The sequence below is a fragment of the Anser anser genome (assembly GCF_964211835.1).
Source record: "Anser anser genome assembly, chromosome: 2".
Lineage (NCBI taxonomy): Eukaryota > Metazoa > Chordata > Aves > Anseriformes > Anatidae > Anser > Anser anser.
Window position 1 is genome coordinate 11,431,534 of NC_139721.1, and position 10,202 is coordinate 11,441,735.

Sequence of the window (10,202 nt, forward strand, 5' to 3'; positions counted from 1 at the left end):
GGAATATGAATCACACTGACATTCAGCAGGATTTGTGCTCCTAGATAATACTTGAACATTCTACCCATAAATATTTATATTGAAAATATTGCCTGGAATACATCTCAATAAAGTCACTCTCCCAGTTGCACAGAGTAATGGCAGAGTAACTCAAATAGTAACAGAAAAAAAAAAAAAAAAAAAAAAAAAAACAGGCATTGCACAAGTGAGCCACTAAGGTAGGTGTTAATGAGCAGGTAGGCAAAGCAGGGTCCAGCACAGGATGTCATGGTGTTTGAATCACCTCATTACCATCCCGACAGACAAAAGCCAAGCATAGATCCCCAGCAACAACTGGTATTTTAGTGGCATTTCAGCACAGCACTTAGCATACTAATTACCGGCAAATAACACAGCCCTCCATTGTAAAACTAAATTGAGGCTATTGCACTCCAAACAGGCCGAGCCCAACTGTTCGCTCAGTTTGGCATAAAACATGTACCAGCACGGGCAGCACTCCCAACACCGCAGTGCGGGACACAGCAAGGCTGCGGTGCTGGTGTACGACCTCCTGGCCGTGCTCAGCTCTGCTGCCTCCCATTTGTGCTGCTACACAGGACTCAGAGAAATGATAAACCGGAAAAAAAAAACCAGGCTTTCCTTTCCCAAGTCTGAGGGGAAAGGGATTTTGCAAGGTCTGAGGGGTGTGCTTGCAGTGCTGCCTGTTTGCTTCCCCCCTGGGTGGGAGGTGTGAAAACAGAAGAGCTGAGAGATGGCAGCAGCAGAGGATGGGCCAGAGACCAGTGCTGCATCCCACCAAATGTCCCTCAAGTGTCAAAGAGTTTCATACAGACTACTGTGTGTCATTTGGGGCACCACAACATAAGAAAGACATAAAACTATTAGAGGGTGTCCAAAGGAGGACAACAAAAATGGTGAAAGGCCTAGAGGGCAAGATGTATGAGGAGCGGCTGAGGTCCCTTGGTTTGTTCAGCCCAGAGCAGAGCAGGCTGAGGGGAGGCCTCATGGCGGCCTGCAGCTCCCTCACGAGGGGAGCGGAGGGGCAGGCGCTGAGCTCTGCTCCCTGGGGACAGCGACAGGACCCGAGGGAACGGCATGGAGCTGGGACAGGGGAGGGTCAGGCTGGGGGTTAGGGAAAGGTTCTGCACCCAGAGGTGGTCAGGCACTGGGACAGGCTCCCCAGGGCAGTGGTCACAGCACCGAGCCTGCTGGAGTTGAAGAAGCGTTTGAACAACGCTCTCAGACACATGGTCTGATTTTTGGGTGGTCTGGTGTGGAGCCAGGAGTTGGACTCGATGGTCTTTCCAGCTTGGGGTATTCTACAAGTCCAGGATTCAGCAGGGGAACAGGAACTACTGTAGCTTTGCCATCAGAAAAGAAGTTTGGAGGAGAGACAAGCAAATCTATGCCAAGTGAGTACAAAAGTCGTGGAATTAGGGAAGTATGAGCAAGGAAAGAAGCAAATACCAGCACTGGAAACAGCAAGTCATTGGGTGAATTAGGCTTGGAGTATCAGGTAGGAATCCAACCATATCTGTGTATCTGTGTATTCTGTGTATCAAGATTTATATATAGTCAGGTGAGAAAGAAAAGAAGTAAATAGTGCACATGCATTTCTTACAGGTGGGCAGGGTGAAAACCCTTAGGAAAAGCCTTGGAGAGACCAAAAGAGAGTAGCCCAGAGGCTAGAACTGTGAAGAACTTCAAAATCCCAACCAAAGACTGTTCATGCATACTTAAGCTATCTCCAAAGCAGTGAAACCCCCTCTCTGACTTGACTTGCAGTTAGCAGCAGTAGCATAGAGCCAAGCAAACAAACTTCAGCAAGAATCTTTCCCATGTCAGGAAACAGCCACAGACTTCTTTACAGTGCCCACATAGGCACACAGAAAGCACTTTCAGAGACCCATCACCTCTCCTGCCAGGGCATCACTGCCTTCTGGAGAGAGTGTGCCTACATGGAGTGCTCCAGCAGGTAGCGAAGAGAAGAAAAGCTGCTCCTTGTAATAAACGTTCAAAAAAAAGAGAAAAAGAGAGAAAGGGAGAATGGAAGAAAAAGGAAGGAAGGAGGGAAAGAGGGAAGGAAGGAGGGAAGGAGGGAGGGAAGGAAGGAAGGAAGGAGGGAAGGAGGGAGGGAGGGAAGGAGGGAAAGAGGGAGGAAGGGAAGGAGGGAAGCAGGGAAGGAGGAAGGGAGGGAGGGAGGGAGGGAGGGAAGGAAGGAAGGAAGGAAGGGAGGGAGGGAGGGAGGGAGGGAGGGAGGGAGGAAGGAAGGAAGGAAGGAAGGAAGGAAGGAAGGAAGGAAGGAAGGAAGGAAGGAAGGAAGGAAGGAAGGAAGGAAGGAAGGAAGGAAGGAAGGAAGGAAGGAAGGAAGGAAGGAAGGAAGGAAAAGGAAATTTCATCCATGTAGATGCATAAATTTTCCTTGTAAAACAGATTTTCACAAATTCAACTCTGTACCCAGAACAAAGCCAGTTATACAGAATAACAATCTCAGCACTCAATGCAATCTCAGAGCTGCAGCTGTGATCAGTTATAGGAAGATCCTGTAGGTCTGGCTCAAAGGCCACTGTGAAGGCAAAGGGCATAGATTCCCCTGGCACTCGCTTCATCCCTGACTCTGTGCTGGGTCCCCAGGAACAGTTTGGAGCAGTTCAGCTGCAGTAACAATGTCAAAGTAGCTTCTGCAGCCCACCCTAAGAGGCACAGCAAGTTCACCTGAGCTGTGCTCTGCTGTGGCTAGTTTGCTGCTGATAACGGAGCCAGCAAGTGAAAAGCCATTTAGCATCTCTGCATGATGTTTCTGTGATGCCCTGGCACAATTTCCAAAGAAAAACAGTGGATATCCAGCAACGTATTGTCCCTTCCCTAAAAAAAGCAAGAATTTCAAGTTGCCAAGTGTTGCTTTATTCTTCTATTCACTGTCAAGCAAAACACAGGTATCAAATTTACATGTGACTGACTAGATTACCTGAGTGATGCATTTATTTCCCTTGGCAAATGAAAGGAAGAGAAATGTTAATGCACCATAAGAACTGCGCCCAGTATAACATACACTACTTATCCAACCACTGCCTGTATCACTTGTAACAGCAAAAGGGTTTGCTTTCATTAACGTCCCAGCTTCAATATGTCTCTGACACTCTGGCAAGAGCTACTCTTTGCAAGTCAGTTTGAAACAAAATTAAACTATTTTTTCTATTCTAGTTGGCAGTTCTTCCCCACCCAAGTGACATCCACGTTTTATGTAGCCCTTCCTCTGCGCACTGCAGTGCTAGAGCATTTCCCAGCATTAATGCACCTTTGTCTCATGGCTACCACTACAATTAGGGGACAAGGCTGGTATACGAGTTCACCAGGTCAAGATGTCAAGCAGTTTAGCCATGATCACTTGCCGTGCTGGAAGAAGTACTAAAACAGCAAGACTGGACTGATGCTCACATCTCGGTGCTATTGTTGGAGTGATGTGCATCAGCTAGGTCACGCATGGTTTGGATGCACGCTGCAAGTAAATCTCCCTGTTGCACAGGGCTATTTGATATGAAAAAGAGTACAGTAAAAAGGGTGGGTGGGTCAGAGTTAAGATTACAGCAAGCAGGCTGTAACATCGCACGCAGCAATAGCAGCCGTGAGATCAGTTACACGCCGTTAGGAGTGGTAACTTCTCATTTCCTTGTTTTTTCTGGGTCTGCGTCTAGCATGTGGCTGCCTGAGCAAATCAACTTAATGGTGTTTCTCCATCTGTTGGGATGTAGTGTGATAAGCTTGTATAATTTCTAAGTTAATTATTTACATATGTTCCTGAAATCAGAGGAAAAAAGAAAACTGTATGCAGGGAACGAGCAGGGACGCAATGACTGAGTTCACTTTTGATCCTATGGCAGCTGAATGGGAGCTTGGTGGCTCCTACTGATTTCCAAGAAAAAGACAGGGGGGCAAAAGAAAGGAATCCAAAAGTCAGTTGTCAGGTTTACAGCTCTGAGTGGTTAATGCAGAATGAGCTGAACATCTGCTACAAAGTCCGAAATTGCTCTGCTGAAACACAAAGCTTTCAGGTCGGGCAGGCAGGGATGGGGAAGCCACTGGCATCCCATGCTCCAGCTCCCCACCACAGCTCCATTGACCCAGGGACAGCCTTGCCTCCCACCCAAAGCATGAATGAAATGTTTTTAGTCATGGATTTTGCTTCATGTCTGTCTCAGGCAAAAGCACTGCTGGACAGACCCCCTTCCCTCACCCAAGAAATGCAAGACAGCGAGAGGGAGCTGTGAGGGTGTCTTTGGGCTGTCTCACAAGTTCTGGCTGGAGAGAGAACAGGAGGTGCCAGAGACAAGAGCAGTTTTCAGATCTGACAACCTCACACTTCTGTGAGAAACAGACTTTGGGAGGGATGGAAATAACAAGTCAGCAGCAACACTTGCTCTCTCTTTCTATGGGGCCAACTTACCCTGAGAAAAACGTGACAGATGTGCAGCAGTACAAGGAGTTTAGCAACAGATGATGTCCCAAGTTCAAGGAGAGGTAGAAAATGTGTATTTTGCAGTTTTATTCTTGCCATCATTTGTCAGAGGATTCCAGGGGGATCACAAAGCTGGCTTGCTCTTTTCCTTGCTCCATACGTTGCGTTCAACATGAAGGTGAATCTAAACAAGCTGTCAAAGCTGTTACATTTTTTGTTACCAAAAGTAAGTTTGTTTGTTTGGTTTTTGTTGCTGTTGTTGGTTTTTGTTTTTGCTTTTTTGTTGTTTGTGAAAGAAACTGCTTTCCGCTGGGGGGGGGGGGAACTCTCTAAAACTCCCATATGCTTTATTAGTTAGTTTTACATCTCCCATCGTACACTATAAGGAGATCTCTAAAGACCATATTGTGGTCAAGACAAGATGTATCTGGACCAGGCATGCACAGCATAGTTCTGCCCCTTGCCACCCGAAGAGCTGCAATATGTTTTAGAAAACACATTCTCATAAGGATCCTGGCCCACAGGACAGAAAGAAAGAATTACATTGAATTAAAACATCCACTACAATGGCATTTCCCCCTGTGAATTTTATTCCAAAAGCAAATTTCCCACCAAAACCCCTATAATTCATCTTAAACTGATTAAAGCAGCCATGTCAATATTGTGATTGTGACTTCATTACTTTTTGTTTCTGGGAAAGAGGGTGCTGAATGCTTTTGACAAACAGAGTGCCAAGGGTACAATACCATACTGGAGAGAGGTTCTCATTAGTTCTTACTCAGACAAGAAATTCTTAACAAGACAAGTAGCACCATCCTCTGGACATCTGTGGGAATCAAGCACGAAGCAAACAGTTTTGGTTCCTCAGGTAGTGCCGGATTCAGATTTCACCATCTGTGGCAGTCCCATGTTGCTGGCATCTGCCTTATTTGCTGGAGTTCAGCATGAGGTCTCCATCTGCACCATGCTCAGCAGCTTCACAAATTTAATTCAGCATTTAAAAAAAGCCACTGGAGCAACCAATTAAAAATACAAGGAGGAAGAAATCAGCTGAAGAAATAAAGCCAAGAAAAAGAAGTGCATATCAGAGTCTAAGCAGAGCTCTTCTGAGAGCTATTTTCCATACTATTTTACAGCCTGTAGATCACTATCATACTGTCCAGATAACCGAGTCATTGAATGAAGGCATAGCACAGAATTAATTTATTCTGAGATTTACGTTAAGGAAAAATTTGACTACACATCAATATAAAAGCAAATCTTGGTGTTATCATTCTTCATTTAAGAAGTTAAGGACCTTGGAAGAAAAAATCCAAGTGCTGGGAAAACTTCTAGTTCAAAATGGTTCCTCAGTCAATAGATTTTAAAAGATCCCCAATTCTTACTCAGTTATTTTGATGTTTTCAGTTTATTTTAAATCTGTTTCTAAGTTTACATGCAACCATGTAAGAACAAAGCAAAAACCTAACCGCTTCTTTCAAAAATAGTGCTAAAAAAAAAAAATAGGAAAATGCATTATTGAACAGAAACAGATGGATTTTTAACTGTGATGGAGCAAAAGAAAAGGTTCAAAACATTAACCCAGTTAGAAAAATCAATGGGAAAACGCTGGGAGTATTTTATCAGAGAGAGTAAGGAATTTCCTCTTGTCACAATGTTGTCTGTAAAGTTATCTTTCTAAACAATGTAACATACTTAAACAACAGGCTTTGAGGTCTGATACTGCTCCTATGTAAGGTAGGGAAGCAGAATTTGTGGAAATTCACAGTTCTGCAACATGTAGTAATGTTATATTATATAGACATTTTTCTAGGGGCTTCCCACAAACCTCAGTTTGTGAAATTCTGGGGCTTATTTTATAGCTGCTGCAAAGCTAAATGCCTTTTAGATGATGTAAGAATAGTGATAAACCTTGGTCAGATGGGACTACAAGGTCATTCTGGTAGGTTTTCGGTGTACCGGAAGGAAGATCATTTGGTGTTTTAGACAAAGATCTTGCAGAAGGGACATTTAGCATTTAATTTCCCTAACTACACTGCCTCTGCTAATGTCTGAATGGGGATTAGGTGATTTGCCTGACAGCTTCATGTCTTCCTGTTCTTCACAAGATCAGATCCAAGAAATAGGATCATCCTTATTGAGAAATATAAAAGTATTTCATACTGACAATTGTAGTCTATTATGGGACAGGTCCTTATAGATGCTGAGGTTCTCCAGCTTCGGTGGTATGAATGGGAACAAAAGAGGGGCCCATTCAAGGAGTCAGCATTTGGCTTTTGATAACATACTGCTCTCCATGTTGATGCTGTCTTCTGCTCCCCCATTAGCACGTCCTACAGAAATGTTCATCATGGACTGGGCTAGGGCTTGGAGTGGTTCCTTAGAAGTTTACCTGGGCTTTTGTGCAACATCAGTAATTTATTATAGCAACAGATAGGACTGTTAACACCAGATTCTGCAGTATCTTTATGTAGAAACACATATTGGCTGTAGAAAAATTAATTAATTAATTAATTAATTAATTTAAAAATAAAGTGAAAAGCTCGTGTTCACAGGTATGAAGGAATTTTGCCGCAATTTTGAATTCACTCAAGACATTGCAAACAGGAGCAGAGCTCAGAGTGCCACAGCCCTGGCCTCTCGCCATCTCCCTGGCCAGTGCCGATAGCGGCAGGCTGCTGCCACTGCCGGCAGAAACCCTGAAGTGGTTCAAGCCTGTGTCTCTTGGCATGGGGAAGGACTTTTTGCAGCACAGACGGGAAAGCTGGAAGAGAAAATCTGTAGATAACTGCATACTACCTGGGTCTTGCATGGAAAGAAGAGCAGATGCTCAGTTCTGCTCCTGTTGCTGGGTGGTTGTGCTCTCTGTCGGGAGGGTATATATGTGTGTATATGTAATACCAAGCTTTGTTGTGCCTTCCTCTCACTCAATGAGAGAACAGATCACCCAACTAGCCCCTCAACACCCTCCTGCCCAAGTGATGCCACCCCTCTCTTGATGGCTGAAGATCCGGGGGTCAGTTCTGCCTATTTGCTGTGCTCCAATCCTATTCTGAAGTGAGCTGCTTTAGAGATCCATTCCTTATATCTAGCAATGCATCGAAATAGAGATGCATGTTTTCCTCCATCTGCCATGTAATCTTCCTATAACACCCATCGATTCCTTGGCTGGCTGCAGTTAAGTTCCGTATGTGGAAACCATCTCAGAGAATGATCATGTCTTCAGGCAGTCAGTCTAAAAATAAAAATCCAAAGATGAGGGATTTCACATGAGATGCATTGATTTCAACCAGCAGATCAGAAGAAGACAAAAACACAAGGGCTTGAGCTGATCAGTGGCTTCGGGAAGGGTGAAACTACTGATCAGAAAGCTGAAAGGCAAACACATACTTCTGCCTTACCTTCTACTCTCAAGGTGCAGAATATGTGAAAAATCCGCCATTAATCATACAATGTGTGATATGCTACTGATGTTGAGCTCCTATGTATTGCTATGCCACTTAGAGCTGGATTTCTTTTGCTGAAGTTAAAAATGCAGTCTATCTGTTCTTCATTTCTTGAATGTTACTGTTATTCAGCCTTTCGTTACAGTTGTTCCATAAAATCTTTATAAGGGTATAAGGGCTTGGTGGTTGTTTGAAAAATACAAAATTTATTGTAATTGTCTTTTTTTTTTTTTTTTTCTAGAGTGTTTCAGCCTTTCACACTGGAAGTGGGATAACATTCTCAAGGGCACATGGTTTTGGGGAGAGATCCTTATTTAGTGCTGGAAACCTTTGACCTCAAGCATCATGGCTCATCTGGTCCAGAGATGTGAGAATATCTGTTATGGCCTGGAGAAATGAGGGACTCCCCTACTAATTTTGCTCTTTGAATGATGCATCTTCCACTTGGGAAGAGGGCTAATTCTTTGGTGCACCGTTCATACATGTCTCAAGGACCCAGCAGCTTTTAGCCAGGATGCTGTGGGAGAAGACACACAAAATTATCTCCCACAGCCCAGTCAAACCAGAGTTCTCCAGGTGATGCTTCATCCTGCTCTGGCCTCCCCTTGTAATGGAAGGGAGGATTGTACTCCAAGAGAAAGCCAGCTGGAAATTTAGCGGTCTCAGATATTTTAGAAATATTCTCAGTAATTTCTACTCCTCTTTCTGGCTGAAATGAGCTGCAAATGTTTCCATAGTACCTTTCTCAATGACTAGTATTTCAGTGTGTGATAGCACACATGGCAAGCTGCAGAGGCTGTGTTCAAAATACTTGTCCTAATTAACAAGAGAACAAAGAATGAAGCAGATGTTCATCTTGGTCCTATAAAGCACCACTGAGATAAACCTCCATCTTCAGAGTCCCAAGACTCGTAACAGACCATAGCCAAAATGTCCAATACCCTCTTCCATTTCTACAAAAAAAAAAAAAAAAATGCAGTCCGTAGCAGCTCTGGCTTCACAGCTCCTCTCTTGGTCCAGTGCAGACCTGGGTGGAGCTGGGGGAGGGAGCAAACAGAAGGAGCCATAGGGGATGTGGTGCTGATAATGGGACATTACTTTTTCTAGATCGCCAGACCAGAAAAACTTCCAAGAGGCATTACCTCTTCCCCAAGATCGGTGTTTTATGGTTTCCACTCTCACATCAGAAACCCCACCCTCGCATCTACCTGAGGAATCAGATCAGCTGAATTCCCCAAAGGAAGCCCAGTAGTCTTTTTTCTGCTGGACTTCTGGACCATTTAGAGATGATTTCCTTTTTCCTCTCCAAAGTTTGAATTTCTCTAGTTTCATGACACTGTATGTCATTGCCCACTGGATAAGAAGTTCTAAATATCATGACTATTTCCCTTGCATGTACTGCATAGTTAGGTTGAAAAGACATTTATCACAACTAAGCCATGTTTTTCTCTTCATCGCAGCCTTCCCATGGAGTTATTCAAGGTTGGTGGGGGTTTTTTGTTTTGTTTTGTTGTTTTGTTTGGTTGTTGTTGTTGTTGTTTGTACTTCTGTAGCCACAAAACTGTAGGGGATGCTAATGAAGTCATAGTGGTGTATTTAAAGGCAGAGTTTTCTTCATCCTCGAAAACTCCTGTAGCTTCATACCGTGACCTTTTGCAAATCCTTTCCTCCATGCTGGTCTATTGAAATAGACGTATTTCCAAATGCATGGCATTTGAAAACCAAGAACTCTACATATGCTGTAATTATGCTTAGTTTGTCAAGGTCTGTGCTAGTCTTAGAAATGCTTGCAGTAGGCCTCACTCTGGCGCATCCTATACAGTAACATCAATTTCTAAGGAAATAGATTAATGTACTAAATATATTTTCTTTCTATTCTGCATAGGCACATTAGTGAAAAATTCCCTAATGAACCATCCTAATACTTTTCATGAGCTATTCAGAGCAGAGCTTTTTCTCTGTGTGTGCAGTGCACCAGTCTGATGCATACAGACAGGAGAATTGTAGTCCCACAGTGGGTACTGGCCAAAAAAACGAGTCCTTGTAATTTTGTCAGGCTACTCCAACAAGCCTTCTTCACTCTCTCACGAGCAATAGGACAAAAAGAATTTATCTGTTTACCAACTACAGGTACGAATTCCTTTGAAATGCCTGGTTCTACTCTAGGCAAAAGGAAAAGTTAATTCTTTCCTTGCTTATCTTTTGCATAAGCCTTTGTGTTAATCTCCTCTTGCTATTTTTTATTTGTCAGGTCCCCTGAGGCAGTTTCTATATACATCTTGCACACTACTAAGCACATC